This window comes from Leucoraja erinacea, chromosome 13, assembly GCF_028641065.1.
Source record: "Leucoraja erinacea ecotype New England chromosome 13, Leri_hhj_1, whole genome shotgun sequence".
Classification (NCBI taxonomy): domain Eukaryota; kingdom Metazoa; phylum Chordata; class Chondrichthyes; order Rajiformes; family Rajidae; genus Leucoraja; species Leucoraja erinaceus.
In genome coordinates, this window is record NC_073389.1 from 12,588,098 (window position 1) to 12,605,267 (window position 17,170).

At 45.8% G+C, this 17,170-nt stretch overlaps 1 protein-coding gene across 3 annotated transcripts in view; it reads right to left on the bottom strand.

Moving 5' to 3' along the window:
• The window catches only part of tiam1a (TIAM Rac1 associated GEF 1a), a 236,524-nt gene extending 221,069 nt beyond the window's left edge, over positions 1-15,455 (bottom strand). For all 3 annotated transcript variants that reach the window (XM_055644487.1, XM_055644490.1, XM_055644488.1), the window contains exon 1: positions 15,109-15,455. The gene's annotated coding sequence lies outside the window, so the exon portion shown is untranslated. The remainder of the gene's footprint in view (positions 1-15,108) is intronic.
• Positions 15,456-17,170: the final 1,715 nt, after the last annotated feature.

The following is a 17,170-nucleotide window of genomic DNA, read 5'->3' on the forward strand; positions in this document are numbered from 1 at the left end:
TCTATGTTTCTATGTTATACAGCGCATACAACCTTAGCGAACAGTTGAATCTTGTTGAGCTTGGTAGTTGGTCAAGGTTATTACATATCATGAATCAACTAATTATTTTCTCACCACTAAGATCCAGAGCACAACGCTGAGGGAGTAGCTGAAGCTTGGTGCAGCTGCTGCACACGTTCTATGAGGAAAAGCCATTTTAAGGCTCTCCTGCCCTAGGAGTGCATAATGAAGAATTGAAAACTGTACATTAATATTAGTATTTTACAGTAATTTTCCTATTTAGAAATGTTTGTAAAGGAAAATTGATATAAAATAGAATGACATGGTGTGCTAAAAAGTTGATGTAAAATAGCGCTGTTTTATATCTATTTATGCAAATTGTATTAATAAAATATTTTGCTAAAAAGCTTACCGGTTTTGGTCACTGGCTTTTATAAAAGATCCAATGGATCCTTTTAGATAAGGATATAATGCATCACTAAGAGAAATTTTGCAATACTTTTGAGGTACGTAGCTACATTGATACCTTGAAAGGAAACTTCAGCCATAGAAGGAATCAAATACACAGGACTAGATGTTAAAAGTCCCTTGTGCCAATAGGTGGGGAGCATTTCACGACATCCGTTGATTGTTGAGAGTGGTAGACGCTCAACATCGGTGGGGGGCGGGGGGGTGATACACATATCCTGGCCTGTGTAACCTGCAGGATAGTTGGGCACAGGACACATCATCAGTAGTGTACCCTTGCATCACTGGGTGTTTCGGCCTTTTAACACTATACACCCTCCACAAGGGCGGCCCGCTGCAGGATGATCAGCCCTCAGCGCGTGTCCCGTGTCAAACCATCCCAAAGATTCACCCTGACGTACTTGGGGCCCAGCATCTTCTTGTAGTGATATCTGTTCACAAAACATTGCTATTTTCATCATTTCAGCTACAGATACTGAGATTAAGCCAAAAATCTATGTCACATTGCATTGCATTTTCATCCCAACTTGTACTCGATCATACTTTGCTAAAGAAATGAAACATGATACCCTTCAACAGAAACTCCCTTCTGGCCAAAGGAGGAATGCTGCCTTGACACAATCCACACCTGTGCATGCCTATTTGAATAATGTAGGAGAAAGAGATGGACTGATAATAGTATATACAGGAAGTGTCAGAAGTACTGGGGAAAGAATTACAAGACTGTTAGAATTCATTTCCTGCGAAACAATGTACAGTAAACCTTCGTCATAATGGATCATCGGGGGTGGGGGATTGTGTCTGTTATTGCCAATAGTCCCTGTAACCAAGTACGGTATTATCATTGAATAAGTAGTAAAAGCTAACAATTGCAATTGCTGGTTAATACACAAAAAGGGCACAAAGTGCTGGAGTAACTCAGCAGATCAGACAGCATCTCTGGAAAATATGGATCGGTGATGTTTCGCAATGATACCCTTCTTCTGACTCTCAGTCTGGAACTGGGCCTTGAATCCTAATGGTCAATCCAATCCAATCCAACTTTATTTGTTAAGCACTTTAAGACAACCAATGTTTACCAAAGTGCTGTACAGAAGAATAAACAAGACATCATAAACAGACAACATAACAGAACATAACATAACAGCTCACATAAAGCACAAAAATTATATATGAAATACAACATTAAATTAAAAGACATAAAACATGTAAAAATAATAACCACGCAATAAAGCAATCAAAAAAGAAATTAAATCAAGTAAATAAAGTTGACATCTTACTGGATATCAAAGGCCACGGAGAAGAGATGGGTTTTAAGAAGTGATTTAAAAACAGACAGAGAAGAGGCCTGTTTAATGTGGAGAGGCAGATCGTTCCATAATTTGGGTGCCGACACAGCAAAGGCACGGTCCCCTCTGAGCTTCCGCTTAGTTTTAGGCCCACTCAGGAGCAGCTGATTATCTGACCTGAGAGAGCGGGCGGGTGTATAAGGATGTAGAAGCTCAGTTAGGTAGGGCGGGGCAAGACCATTTAGGGATTTAAAAGCAAATAAAATAATTTTAAAATGGATCCTAAACTGAATAGGCAACCAGTGAAGTGAGGCTAAAATGTGTGAAATGTGCTCATATTTACGTGTGCCAGTTAAAAAACGTACAGCTGCATTCTGTACCTTCTGGACACGGGCGATGGAGGACCCACTAACCCCCACATACAGTCACCAAATGGACACGGACAACGGGCAGCCAGAGTACAGATAAGGGTCGAATGGCTGGCATGGCCTGCAAGTGGCCGAGGAAGCAGTGTGGGCCGGTAGTGGCAGAAGTTGGTCTGACCTGGAAGCAGCCAGAGAGGTAGTGTGATCTGGGCATGGCATGGGCAGCCGGGGCTGGAAGCAGTTGTGAAAGCAGTGCAGATTGCGGATGATGGGGTAGCCAGGCCTGGAACGGGCTGGGGAGGTGTTGAATGCTGGGGTGGCGTGGGCAGCCGGGCTGTAAGTGGCCAGGGTGGCGTACTAGTCGGGGGTGAGGTTGGGAGCCAGGACTGTTAGCAGTCAGGGATGCGGTGCAAGCTGGAAAAGGTGTGGTTAGCCTGGGCTGTATGCAGCCGGGGAGGCGGTACAACCCAGGGTGACGTCGGGAGCCGGGGCTGAAAGCAGCACCTGGTAGGTCCTTCCACTATAATCAAATTCCTTTATAAGGAGGCTGTTAAATGAGGGTTTACTGTAAATATTATTACAAAATATTATTACACTCCTTAGCTTTTCATGCAACCGTCTCTCAATTACCCTTGCTGAAATGCTATCAAATTCTCCAACATCTCCACTCTACAGTATTCATATACTTAAATATCTCAACTTTACTCTCCATCAGCATTCTGATGTTTTTCAAGGTGTTACTCACAATACAAACTTTTCATATAGATTTTCTTTATAGTTAAAAAATTACCAGATGGTATGACGATATCAAATAACTTGCATTTGATGGATATCCTATTATAAATGTTTTCTGATGACAGAGAATCCACACATCAGATCTACATGAACTCTCCTACATACTCTCAAATAACATTTTAGCATTGTTTCACGTGTCATCTTTGGGAAAGTCCACGCAACCTTGGTGTACAATTACTTAAAGGCCACCATTTCACTGAAAGCATGTACTACAGTATGTACCATCATACTATGTTCCCCATATTACCATATTTAATCTTGTTAAAACTTGAATTAGTTTCAATTTTAAATTACTAAATGATTGTGTCGTCCAAACCAGAGTGATCTCCAACCCAACAAGAATGACAATTTCAATATCATTCAAAAATACTCTATTCATCTACATAAAGTTCCAGTCTAATAGATATATTATTTTCATTGAATAACATGCATACTGCATTTTTTATCAACATAAATTAACTGCCCTTTCAGTATCAAATAATGTTTTAAAGCGCAAACCTCCAAAAGACTTGGGAGAGCAACATGAAAGCAGGGCTCGAAATTAGCGGTTGCCCGGGTGCCATTGACCACCGAAATAGCAGCTCCATCTCCTCCTCCTCCTGCACCCCGCCCGCCCTGATCCTATAGCTATAGGATCTTTGAGCTGCACCGCTCGGCCCCGCACCTTGCTGTTGGCTGGCGGTGGCGAGGAGCTCCCAACCACCTCCCCCTTTGGCGGCGGCACTTGGCGATGGACAGGGACGGTCAAGGCAGCTGGGCGATGTGGTCCGAGGAGCGCTGACCTTCCTTCCTCGCCAACCCCTCTCTCTCTCTCTGGGGGGGAACAGTCTGAAGAAGGGTCTCAACCCAAAACGTTGCCTATTTCCTTCGCTCCATAGATGCTGCTTCACCCGTTGAGTTTCTCCAGCACTTTGTCTACCCCATCCATCCTGTACTGAACCCCCCCCCCCCCCCCCATTCACCACCACTGACATCACCCGTGCTCTCCCCTCACAATTTTACCTACTACAACCAACACGTACTAATTCACCTGCCTCAATCCATCCATTCTGCACCGATTCCCACCGAAACCCCCCCACCCCCCGCCATCTATCCACCCCGCACTGATTCACACACACCCCCCTCCCTGACCTATTGTGCTGGAAATGTCTTCAGAGCGAACATTGACTATGTTTGATAACGGAATAATAATAATAATAATAATAATAATATCTTTTAATGTCATTGCACGTCAATGCAACGAGATTTAGTATGCAGCTCCAACCAATGAAAAAGAAAAGTAAAATAAATAAATAAGCTGTGTGTCGTGACCATCCGAGGGAGACAGTCCAGGGGGGGTGGGGGGCACTCAGCAGGGCCAGTTCAGAGCCGCTATAGCTCTTGGAATAAAGCTGTTTCTGAGTCTGGAGGTACGGGCGTAGAAGGCCTTGTAACGTCTGCCGGAGGGAAGTAGTTCAAACAGTCCGTTACAGGAGTGTGAGGAGTCTTTATGGATGCTGACGGCCTTCCTGAGGCACCGTGTGTGGTAGATGCCCTCCAAGGCTGGTAGCTCTGTCCCAATGATCCTCTGCGCTCTGTGGACGACGCGCTGAAGAGTTCTCCTCTCCGCCTCCGTGCAGCTGAGATACCACACAGAGATGTCATACGTTAATATGCTCTCTGTGGTGCAGCGGTAGAGCGTTGTCAGCAGCTGTTGGGGCAGACCAGTCTTCTTTAATGTCCGCAGGAAGAACAGTCATTGCTGTGCCTTCTTGACCAGCACAGCGGTGTTGGTGGACCATGTGAGGTCCTCTGAAATGTGAGTGCCCAGAAACTTAAAGCTGGACACTCTCTCCACACTTTCCCCGTAAATGGAGATTGGGGCATATTCTCCATTATGGGACCTCCTGAAGTCAATAATCAGCTCCTTGGTCTTGGAGGTGTTTAGTCACAAGTTGTTACGTGTGCACCAGTCCGCCAGGTTCTGTACCTCCGCCCTGTATTTTGTTTCATCACCGTTGGTGATCAGCCCAATCACTGCTGTGTCGTCTGCAAACACGATGGTGTTGGTGTCGAATGCAGGAACACAGTCGTGAGTGAAGAGGGAGTAGAGCATGGGGCTTAGTACACAGCCCTGTGGTGTGCCAGTGCTCAGGGTGATAGTGGATCAAATGTGTTTTAATTCCCAATGTTATTATTTGTTTTAGTCCATAAAGATGGATTAATTAAAGTGTGAACACGTGAAACATTAAAACCGCAGTGTTCGATTGTCACTGCTACTGTTGACACGTTATTACAGAATTCATTTTAACGGCAAATCAATGCTCTTAATATGGGTATGTCAGATGGGTATAGTCGGTTTTAACAGCTATTATCACAAAATGCTTATAGAAATTTCCTTGCAACCTTTATATTTTGCTGTGGATAAATTATGTGGGAAGCGAGTGTTTCTGTACCAATAGCAATCACGACCCATGCTATGGCCATGTCATGGTAATTTTCGGTCCTTCACAGAAAGCATGCTTGCATCAATCTGTAGTGTGCATGGTTAAGCATATATGTTACCATGGTCCAGGATTTATTGACACAGGTTGATCATACGCTGAATAATCCAACCACATTTTAGTTTGGAAGTGGAAAGAACAAACAGAAATTGCATTCATTGCAATGTGTAAAAAGAGTTGAGATACTGTCTTATAATTTTGCTGCATGTCATTGGATATATCATGTCTTGATTGGTGAATATGTTTAGTTTGTGACTTTATTTGAAGCAGAAATAATATGTGAATGCTTCATTGAGCATAATTCCGACTGGTATCTACGCACTTTGTCAGAGCACATTATCGCACGCTCCATGCAAATCGTCTTAAATGACCACCTAAACTGTCATTTGGCAACCTAAAAAGCTGCCAAGGTTCCCTGGCTGGCAACAGGGAAAAAAGGTTAAGTGAGAGCCCTGTGAAAGATCCCCAATGAGTAAACAAAGGCATGGTTGAATGATTGCATTTCTCCAAAGTAGATTGCAATACTTAGAAACCGGTCTTTTACCATTTTACGCATAGGAGGGAAAGGTTAAATATAAATAAACAAAGACTAGCAGACAAAGCTAATTTTTTTATACCTACTTATAGATTGATCAGTATGAGCACCAATGTGGCTTGTAACCTGGCTATTCAACTGTTCAATTCGATACAGAACAAACTGTGTTTTACACCGATAGAATTCTAGGTTTATTTCATCCTTGGGATTAAGGCTTAAATCTAACACAGACCACTTTCTTGTGCTTTTGGGAACTTTTGACTGCTAATATAAAATTCATAGTTAAATACTGAATCAATCAGCAACTCAATCAACTCACTCAGTTGCTCAATCACCAACTCTTTCCCCAAATTTCTTCCTCTCATTTTAAACCTCTTATTTTTGAAAATACTACAAGAAAGTTCAGACTGTTTGCCTACCTACCTTATAATCTTATATAACTCTATCAGGCACTCCTCAGCCTCCCTTGCTCAAGGCAAAACTAACCCAGTCTATCCACAATTTCTAATCCTAAATAAAGTCCTCCAATCCAGGCAACACCCTAGTAAATCTCATCTACACTCATTCCTCTGCAACCACATCCTAACCAGTGTTTTGTAAAACTGCAACATAAAGCCCCAACTTTTATATTCCTAGCCCTGACCTATGAGATTAAGCAAGTAAAATGCATTCTTCACCACCCTGTCTACCTCTTCTTCAAATGTCAAGAAACTATATTGAACCATGTTCACCAACATTCTTTAGTGCCCTACTTTTTATTGTATATATCCTTAAAATATGATTTCCCAAAATGCATCTGCTGTATTTGCTTACATTTAATTTCATCAGGCAACACTGTTCAACTATCAGTCTGGTTTGCATCCTGCTCTAACCTTAGACAATCTTCTTTGTTATCCACAACACACCAACATTTGTATCTTCTTCGTTACCTTGTCAAAATTAAACAAATTAATGAAACATGGTGACAATTCTCATTTAGTCCCTACCTTTCCAAATGCCCATAAATCATATCTCTTACACATTTCTCTAATAATTACCCCACCACTAAAATGAACTTCACAGGCCTGGCTTATCCCTACTGCCCTGCTAAAATAAAATCTCCATCAGGGCCATCATATTTCTTCCCTTGCTTCCAATAGCAATCTGGATATACCTCACGTATTCCTGAGGGTTTATAGACCCCCTATATATCCAATGACATCTAACATTTCCTCCTTCTTAATATTGACCTGTTCCAAATTATCTATGAACCCCTCCATACACTCACTTTCTTCCATGTGTTTCTTGGTTAATACAGATGAGAAATATTTATCTTGGATATTGTCCACATCGCCCAGCCTTTCACATAGATAACACCTTTGGTCACTCTTTTTTTCGTTCTGGTATGCTTTTTCTTTCTTTTTTTGCTCCTGGTATGCTAACAGAATGGCTTGGGATTCAGCTTTATCTCACTTACCAAGGATATTTCCCTTCCTATTTCTTTGTTCTCTCCTACTTAAGATACCGCTTTGATCCCAGTTGCCAATATCTGCTCGCTGTCTTCTTTCTTTTCCTGATCACACCATCAATAATCTTTGTCATCCAAGGTTCTCTAATCTTGACCTTTATCTTTTATCCTTTTTAGAAAATGCTGGTTCTGAACTTTTACTGTCTTTTAAGACTCCTGCTATTGTCCATCATTTATCTCCAGCATCTACTCCCAATGTACTTTCACCAGCTCCTCACTTATGCTATTGAAGTCAGCCTCCTAGCAATTCAACTCCTTAACGTATGCCTTTTCAGAACTATCTTGAAACTTACAGAATTATGGTCACTGTTCCCAGTGTTCCCCCACACTGACACTTCCACCACTTGCCTAATTTCAGCCTGAAGAAGGGGTCAAGGAAAGAGCGTTCACGTCGCGGCCCTGTTTTCACCAATATTTCCACCACCATGCAATCAATCAATCAGATTTATTCATCACATATACAATAAAGTGCAGTGAAATGAACTTGCCAGCAGTGGTACAATAAAAAAAGAACACACAATACACAATAAAAATGTAACACAAACATCCACCACAGCATTCTTCACTGTGGTGGAAGGCACAAAGTACAGTCAGTCCTTCTCCATTTTCCCCCGTGGTCGGGGCCATACCCTCCGCAGTCGCCGCTGCGGGCGGCCAGATGACAGGCCCTCTCGTCTGGAAGGTAAGTCCCAAATCGGTGCTTCCTTACCAGAGACCAGCGGCTTCAGGATTGCGTACCGCGCCCGTGGCTAGAAGCTCCGCAGTCCGCGGCTTCAAGGTGTTGTAAGAGCTCTTCTTCTCCGGGGGTCTCCAACGAGGGATCCCAGGCGCCGGATGCTGCGCCCGCGGCTAGAAGCTCCACAGACCACGGCTTCAGACTGAACAGTCCGCAGGCCAGTGATCGGAAAAAGTTCACGCTGTGCCCACTGCTGAAGCTCTGGGCCACGAGGGAGGCGACATGGAAAAAGTCGCCTCTCCGTGGAGGAGGCGACCAAAAGTGGTTTCCCCCTTACTGCCCCACACACACAAGACACACCGAGAGACATTAAAACACACATTTGGACATACTAAAAAAAACAAAAAAAGTAGAAATTACTATCACGCTGCTGGCAAAGCACAAGAAGCAAGAGATAGACACCATTGAATGCAGATGCTGAGAAGTTTTTTAAGCTCTGGCTGAACAACTTCTAATCTTGTGAGTGAACTCGATAAGAAGAAGCCTGAAGGGTATCGACCCGAAACATCACCCAATCTTCTCTCCAGAGATGCTGCCTGTCCCGCTGAGTTACTCCAGCATTTTGTGTCTGTCTTCGGGATAGACCAGCATCTGCAGTTCCTTCCTAAACTTGCCCAATTTCATTTACTACAGTCAAGTACTGCCTCATCTCTAATAGGACTCTCCACACATGGTCTCCAAGTTTGGACATTGTCCCCCCATGTAGTTGCTTGACAAACCATTCGACACACTGAAGTAGGATTACACGTTTTCTGGCAGGGGAAGGACTCTGACAAGCCCAGAGAGCACGGACTGCGCTTCGCAGTGAGGAACAGCCAACTCGTACTTCCAGACAAAGTCCCAGCACAAGGTTTCCTGGAGACACGCACGCTCAAAGCATTGGCATCAACTGGATCTGATCCTAGTCAGACGTCCGCCCTCAAGAACGTTCTCCCACACGCTCCTACCACAGTACGGACTGCGAAACACACCACTCCTGGATGTGTTGCAAGATCAGGCTGCAACCAAAGAGGTTTTACCGTACCAAGAAGCAGGAGAACCCCCACATCGATGTCAGCAAGGTGCCCCATCCAGACATCGTGCAACAGTTTGCAGAGGCTTCTGAGAGAGAACTTGGCACTTCGCCTCCTGGAGACTCTGCAACAGAGAAGTGGGAAATTCTGCAGGACACCATCTACGGGACACCAAGCTAGCCTTGGCTAGCTTTGGGAAGAAGACCTCGAAGACACACGACTGGTTTGAGGACAAGTCGACCGAGGTGACTCCTGTCATCGAAGCCAAACGCGCTGCCCTAGCCAGGTACAAGTGGTCAGCCAACGAGAAAAACCTGCAGATCCTTAGGGCTGCCAGGAGCAAGGTTCAGCAGACTACCAGGCCCATGACTACTGGACATAGCTTAGTGAGGACATCCTGATGGCCGCCATAACAGGGAACATCAGGAGAATGTACAATGGTATTAAGAAGGCACTTGGACCAGTCCAGAGCAAGACAGCACCCCTCAAATCCTCCACTGGGGAAGTAATCACAGACGAATGCCAGCAGATGGAGAGATGGGTGGAACACTGCTCTGACCTCTACTCGAGAGAGAGAACATTGCTTCCCATCAGCCCTTGATGCCATCAAGTGCCTGCCGACCATGGATTGGATGAGTTAGACGGAGAGCAGACGGTAGAAGAGCTCAGCAAGGCCATTGACAGCCTGGCCTCAGGCAAGACCCCAGGCAGCGACGAGATTCCCCCTGACCTGATCAAGCAGTGCTTTTGCTACTTCTTCTTCTTCTTGCATATGGTGTGCACAGCCTAAAGCTGTAGGACAACTTGTTCTATTTGATCTTATTTGATTGTGCACGCTGGGTTGATTGCATTCGTCGAAACAGAGCGGACCACGTGAAGGTTGCAATCTTCCACCCCAATCAAGCATTGGAAGACTACCTTACTGCTTCCTTTGTATGAAGACCTCTGCCAGTGCTGGCAAGAAATAGCTGCACCGCAGGACATGAGGGATGCCACGATCATTACCCTCTACAAGAACATTGGTGAGAGAAGCGACTGCAACAACTACAGAGGCATCTCCCTCCTCAACATCGTGGGTAAGCTCTTTGCTCGGGTCATTTTGATCGGCCCGCAGAAGCTGGCAGAACGTGTCTACCCAGAGTCACAGTGCAGTTTCTGAGCTGGAAGGTCAACAGTAGACATGGTCTTCTCCCTTTGTCAGCTCCATGAGAACAGCGGATGCCCCTGTATGTCGCTTTCATTGACCTCACCAAGGCTTTCGACCTCGTTAACAGAGATGGCCTATTTAAGGCTCTGCCAGAGATCGACTGCCCACCAAAACTGCAGACCATGATAGAATCGTTCCACATCAACACGAAGGGGACAGTACAGTTCAATGGCAGCCTCTCGGAGCACTTTGACATCCGCAGTGGCATCAAACAAGGCTGCGTCCTTGCTCCCACACTCTTTGAGATTTTCTTCACTCTGCTCCTGAAACATGCCTTCGGCACCGCATCAGAGGGGATCTACCTGCTCTTTAACCTCACCCGCCTCAGGCTCTTCAACCTCACCCGCCTCAGAGCAAAGACAAAAGTATGTGAAGCTCTCATCAGAGACATGTTGTTTGTCGATGACGCAGTAGTTGTGTCCAACTCCCAGCAGGAACTAGTCACTGATGGACCACTTCTATCGGGCTTCCAGGGATTTTGGGCTGACCATCAGCCTGAAGAAGACAAACATCCTGGGGAAGGATACAGTGGCACCGCCTGCGTGCACCATCGACGACTACGAACTTGATGCCGTCCATCAGTTCACGTACCTCGGCTCCATCATCACCGACACCCTCTCCTTGGACACAGAGATTGACAAGAGGATCAAGAAGGCAGCTACGACTCGCTCGCCTCACAACTCGAGTGTGGACCAACCCAAAGCTGACAGTGAAGACAAAGATAGCAGTCTACAACGTATGTGTCATCAGCATGCCGCTGTACGGCAGTGAGACATGGACTACATTTGCCGGACAGGAGAGAAGACTCAACACCTTCTACCTTAGAAGCATCCGCCGTATCCTGAGCATAACAAGGTGTCCAATGCCGAGATCCTGTCTCACGCTGGCCATCCCAGTATGTACACTCTACTCAGGTAGCGCAGACTGCGGTGGCTAGGCCATGTCAACCGCATAGAGGATGGCCGTATTCCAAAAGCCATCCTCTATGGGAGGAGAACCATCTGCCGCCCCCAACATACGTTATAAGGATGTCTGCAAGAGAGATATGAAGGTGCTCGACATCTTCATATCTCAGGATCTCGAGAGATATGAAGGTACCTCTCCACCTGAAGCTGACCGCACGAGGTGGAGATGTACCCTGATCCAACATCTCAAAACGGGAGAAGAGAAACTGATGAACGCAGTGGCAGACAAGCGGGTGCGCAGAAAGGAGCGCAGCAACTTCAACAAACCAGAGACCGCACACAAATGTATATATATATATATATGACTAAGTGGGACCCGTTGGGTCCCAGCATCACACGGGAGGGCTGGTCCCCCAACGCAATATTCCACCTCTCCACGAATTCCAATATTAGTGGCCAGTGGAATATTGGTGGGGACATGACCCTCTTGCTCCCATGAATATTGAGACATGACCCTCTTGCTCCCCCATCTTGCAGAGACTGACTGAGGCACTCAACACTTCCGGTTTTATAGTCCCTCCGGAAGGGGCGTGGCCTTTAGGCAGTTTCCAGTGATGATGTCACAATCGCATCTCACAGTCCTCCAATCACAATAGGATCTCATTTACACAAGCTGCCGTGAATATTCCGACAACCGAAAATGACATCACAATGGGATCTATGCTGTCAATACAAAAGCTATGAGAGTTGACGGAGTGGGGGACGGGAGGAGAAGAAATGTTAATTAAACATTGTCTTTAGCGCGGGAGTGCGAAAGGGGAGTAGTGAGGGAGGGAGTGACTGAGGGTAGAGAAAAGGAGAGGGAGGGGGAGGTGACAAAGACCATGGGATCAGCAGCTTCGAGGGGAGTTGGGAGACAGTGAGATTGTGAGATTATTTTGATTGGCTCAAGGGATTGCCGACGCTGACCCAAAAGTCGAGTCCATTCATTGGCTTCTGGAAATGCCGACTGCCCCCCACCCCCCCACATGGGAAGGATTGATTGCATTGGGGGAACTGGTTGCGTTGGGGGAACGGGTGAGTGGTGGAAACGGGTTGCGTCTGGGAATCGGGTGAGTGGTGGTATATTCCGTTGGGGAAACGTGGCCCAACGGGTCAGGGAGTAGGGAGGGGAGAGTGGTTATGGAGGATGGGAGGGAGTGACTGAGGGGAGGGAGTAACTGAGGGTAGGGAGTGACTGAGGGTAGGGGAAAGGAGAGGGAGAGGTGAAGGAGGGAGTGGAGGATGGGAGGAGGTGAGGGGGGAGAAGAGGGAGGGAGGAGGGGGGTGTTGGGGGATGAGGGGAAATGAAACGCGCCTGCGCAGTTGAGGGCTATGGCTGAGTGGTGGAATATTGCGTTGGGTGAAACATAGAAATTAGGTGCAGGAGTAGGCCATTCGGCCCTTCGAGCCTGCTCCGCCATTCAATATGATCGTGGCTGATCATCCAAACTCAGTATCCCGTACGTGCCTTCTCTCCATACCCTCTGATCCCCTTAGCCACAAGGGCCACATCTAACTCCCTCTTAAATATAGCCAATGAACTGGCCTCGACTACCCTCTGCGGCAGAGAGTTCCAGAGATTCACCACTCTCTGTGTGAAAAAAGTTCTTCTCATCTCGGTTTTAAAGGATTTCCCCTTATCCTTAAGCTGTGACCCCTTGTCCTGGACTTCCCCAACATCGGGAGCAATCTTCCTGCATCTAGCCTGTCCAACCCCTTAAGAATTTTGTAAGTTTCTATAAGATCCCCTCTCAATCTCCTAAATTCTAGAGAGTATAAACCAAGTCTATCCAGTCTTTCTTCATAAGACAGTCCTGACATCCCAGGAATCAGTCTGGTGGGTGAGCGGGTTACGTTGGGGGAATGGGTGATTGGCTCCTGTCTCTGGGGTGAGAGCCAACGCCGCGTTCGGGAACCAGCCCTCCCATGTGATGCCGCCCCCCGCCCTGGGTTGGGGGACGGGGCCCAACGGGTCCCACATGGTCTTGTATATATATCGCAAACAGCAGAGGTTCCAGCACAAATCCCTGCAGAACTCCACTGGTCACATACCTCCAGCTAGAATACCTTCCATTACAACCCTGTCTTCTATGACTAAGCCAGTTCTGAATCCATATGTTTATCCCATTTTTTGGGGAACACCCAAACTCAAATCCCAGTGTGGTGGTTGAACATGGTTTATTAGCTCTAAATGGGAGAAAAGCATATTTTATATTTACTAGATATGCTGAGGCATGTTGCCATTTTGAAGTCAGGGCCCTGATGTACATGACACACAGCAATTTCTGCGCTTATATTTGATATTATATTTCCATGTTTTCAACAACTTTAAATTCCAACATCATATATATTTCTGATCAGCAATCAAATATGAACATCGACTTACGTCTGAATAATGTAGAAGACCATTTTGCATCTGATTTGCTAATTAAAATAGTTTCCCAACTGAAGTATACAACTTAGGTTGTGACAAACCCCCTCTGGGGTTGTCCACAGATCGGCACGACCTAACTATTACACTGGCTGAAATATCCAAAATACCACTATCGGAAAGGGTAAATTCCAGGTGCTCCGAAGATTCCGTTTCACCTTTTCCATATAAAACGTCGCACTCTCAGCGGAATAGTAAGCCAAATCAATACCTTTACATTTCAATTATATCATATAGAATCACAATTAAAATCGCGTTATTTGCAATTTGAAGATCCCAAATTATTTCTTTAAACAAAGCCTGTAGAAAGATCTTCGAGGCGTAAGATTGTCAACATCTTGAAGAAATCTCGTAATGCACAGGCAAACGCTGTATCAATGGCAATTGATTCTATTTAAGCAGCAAGATCTTGAATTTTACAATTAAAAAAAAAACACTCATCCGGGCTTAAATACTACTCCAAAACGTTAACAAAAATATTTTAACCCACTTGAAAATCTGAAGAACTCTTTAAATTAACATCGTTGCGGCGTTTAGTATTAACAATGCAGAATGTTAAATCAATGGATGAAGCCGACAACACAACGTTGTGAAGGCAGTTAAATGGACACAGTGAGTCCCCACAACATCTCAGTAGTAAACGAAAATCTAAAAAGTTAAATGTAACACAAATCAAAGCAACCGATATTCAGCATCAATGCTGATGGAAGAATAAGCTGAATATACTCAAAGGGGGAAACAGTACGCCGCCATTCTCCACTGCTAAGAAAAATAAAGCACGTTTCGATATTTTATGCCACTTGGTCACAATACGCGCAGCACTTTTCACGAAACGTGAGGATCACAGTATTACCCTACCCTAACCGCTGCTGTATTATCATGTGGAACATAACACGTTCAGTATATTCCATAATAACACAAGCAATAACAATAACACAGAAATAATACCAATACTGATTTCAGAATCCAAAACCCCAAATTCCAAACAGTTTATTCACCGAAAAAAGGGTCTGATCGATACAAAGAATATGACCCACGATGAACCAATTTACAAAGCTCAGCTCGATGTTCTCGGGAACCTACGAGAGCATAAAGAACAATTAAATGCTGATCTAAACAAAACTACAAAGGAAAAATGACCGAGACTTGACACATCCGTGACAAATTGTGGTTATTCGACCGCGAGAACGAGGGAGTTTGTGATTTATCATGTATTCGTCAATTTCGATTTCCAAAACGTTCAACAAAAGACAGACACAGAAGACGAGAGGGCGATTCGGGAGGGGAAAAAATGTTTAACAGAAAAAGCAGACTTGAGAAGATTGAACACACCTCCTCTCCCAGCTTCCGGAGCTAGCCCGTGTCCCTCGCAGCGCAGGCTGATTTAATCAGATGAGTTTTGGTGAAATGTGCCTGAATGTCTGGAGCCCGTGGAGCGGGAGAGCCTGGAGGAATCCCATCCAAACGCCACGGCGAACGGTGCGGCAGGGAGGCGTGTGCTCAGCAACTGCAATCTGCTCGTCTGAAACGCCGCTGTCCGCCGACCCCAATATATTTTACCGACGAGATTATTATTTGATGTTGGTAAACACAACCGAATGGGTAGCATCGCGGTGAAATAGTTTAGTGAAGTGCCGCCATATTCCTACCAATGGCATATTGCTGCCGGCTGGGGGGGGGGCGGGGGGAGGGAGGTGTGCTGATCCGCCCCTGGTCGACGTTGAGTGGCCGCCCGATCCGTCAGTCAGAAGCAGCTGCGGCAACTGGCAACCGGAGCGGAGCAGGTGGCGCGCGGGAGGCTCGTGCTTCCCCCGCGCGGGAGGCAAACCTTGGCCGTTGGCAGCGCTGAGCGCGGCTCCTTGCCCACTTGGACGACAACGACCGTCGTGGCTCTTTGTGCGATGCAATAAGCAAAACGACTTACACCGCAGAAATGCCTTTTGCTAAAATTATACATCTGCATTGCACGGGTTTTTTTTAAAATTCGGATTGGACTGTCTATTGATCTTCTCTGGACCACCCACCCACCAGTCATGGAAGATCAGACACAAAATGCTGGAGTAACTCAGCTGGGCGGGCAGCATCTCAGGAGAGACCGAATAGGTGACGTTTCGGGTCGAGACCTTTCTTCAGACTGCTCCGCTCTATGATCTTTGCTTCAGACTGAAATGTTGGATAGAGAACTGGCTGGCAAACAGGAAGCAAAGAGTAGGAGTAAACGGGTCCTTTTCACAATGGCAGGCAGTGACTAGTGGGGTACCCCAAGGCTCAGTACTGGGACCCCAGCTATTTACAATATATATTAATGATCTGGATGAGGGAATTGAAGGCAATATCTCCAAGTTTGCGGATGACACTAAGCTGGGGGGCAGTGTTAGCTGTGAGGAGGATGCTAGGAGGCTGCAAGGTGACTTGGATAGGCTTGAGTGGGCAAATGTTTGGCAGATGCAGTATAATGTGGATAATGTGAGGTTATCTTTTGGGTGGCAAAAACTTTCTAAATGGTGGCCGATTGGGAAAGGGGGAGATGCAGCGAGACCTGTCATGGTACACCAGTCATTGAAGGTAGGCATGCAGGTGCAGCAGGCAGTAAAGAAACGAATGGTATGTTAGCTTTCATTGCAAAAGGATTTGAGAATAGGAGCAGGGAGGTTCTACTGCATTTGTACAGGGTCTTGGTGAGACCACACCTGGAGTATTGCATACAGTTTTGGTCTCCAAATCTGAGGAAGGACATTATTGCCATAGAGGGAGTGCAGAGACGGTTCACCAGACTGATTCCTGGGATGTCAGGACTGTCTTATGAGGAAAGACTGGATAGACTTGGTTTATACTCTCTAGAATTTAGAAGATTGAGAGGGATCTTATAGAAACTTACAAAATTCTTAAGGGGTTGGACAGGCTAGATGCAGGAAGATTGTTCCCGATGTTAGGGAAGTCCAGGACAAGGGGTCACAGCTTAAGGATAAGGGGGAAATCCTTTAAAACCGAGAGAAGAACTTTTTTTTTCACACAGAGAGTGGTGAATCTCTAGAACTCTCTGCCACAGAGGGTAGTTGAGGACCAGTTCATTGGCTATATTTAAGAGGGAGTTAGATGTGGCCCTTGTGGCTAAAGGGATCAGGGGGTATGGAGAGAAGGCAGGTACGGATACTGAGTTGGATGATCAGCCATGATCATTAATGGCGGTGCAGGCTCGAAGGGCCGAATGGCCTATCCTGCACCCTAATTTCTATGTTTTGGCAGCCTTCTATCAAAGATCTTATAGCAGCTCTGCTATAAGATCTTTGCTTTCTATCCCGTAGGTCGATGGTTTGCCCCTTAGTGGTCAACTTCATGCTGGATATCTTCTGTTGTGGCCCAGTGCTCCACTCTCGCAAAGCAGTGTGCTACA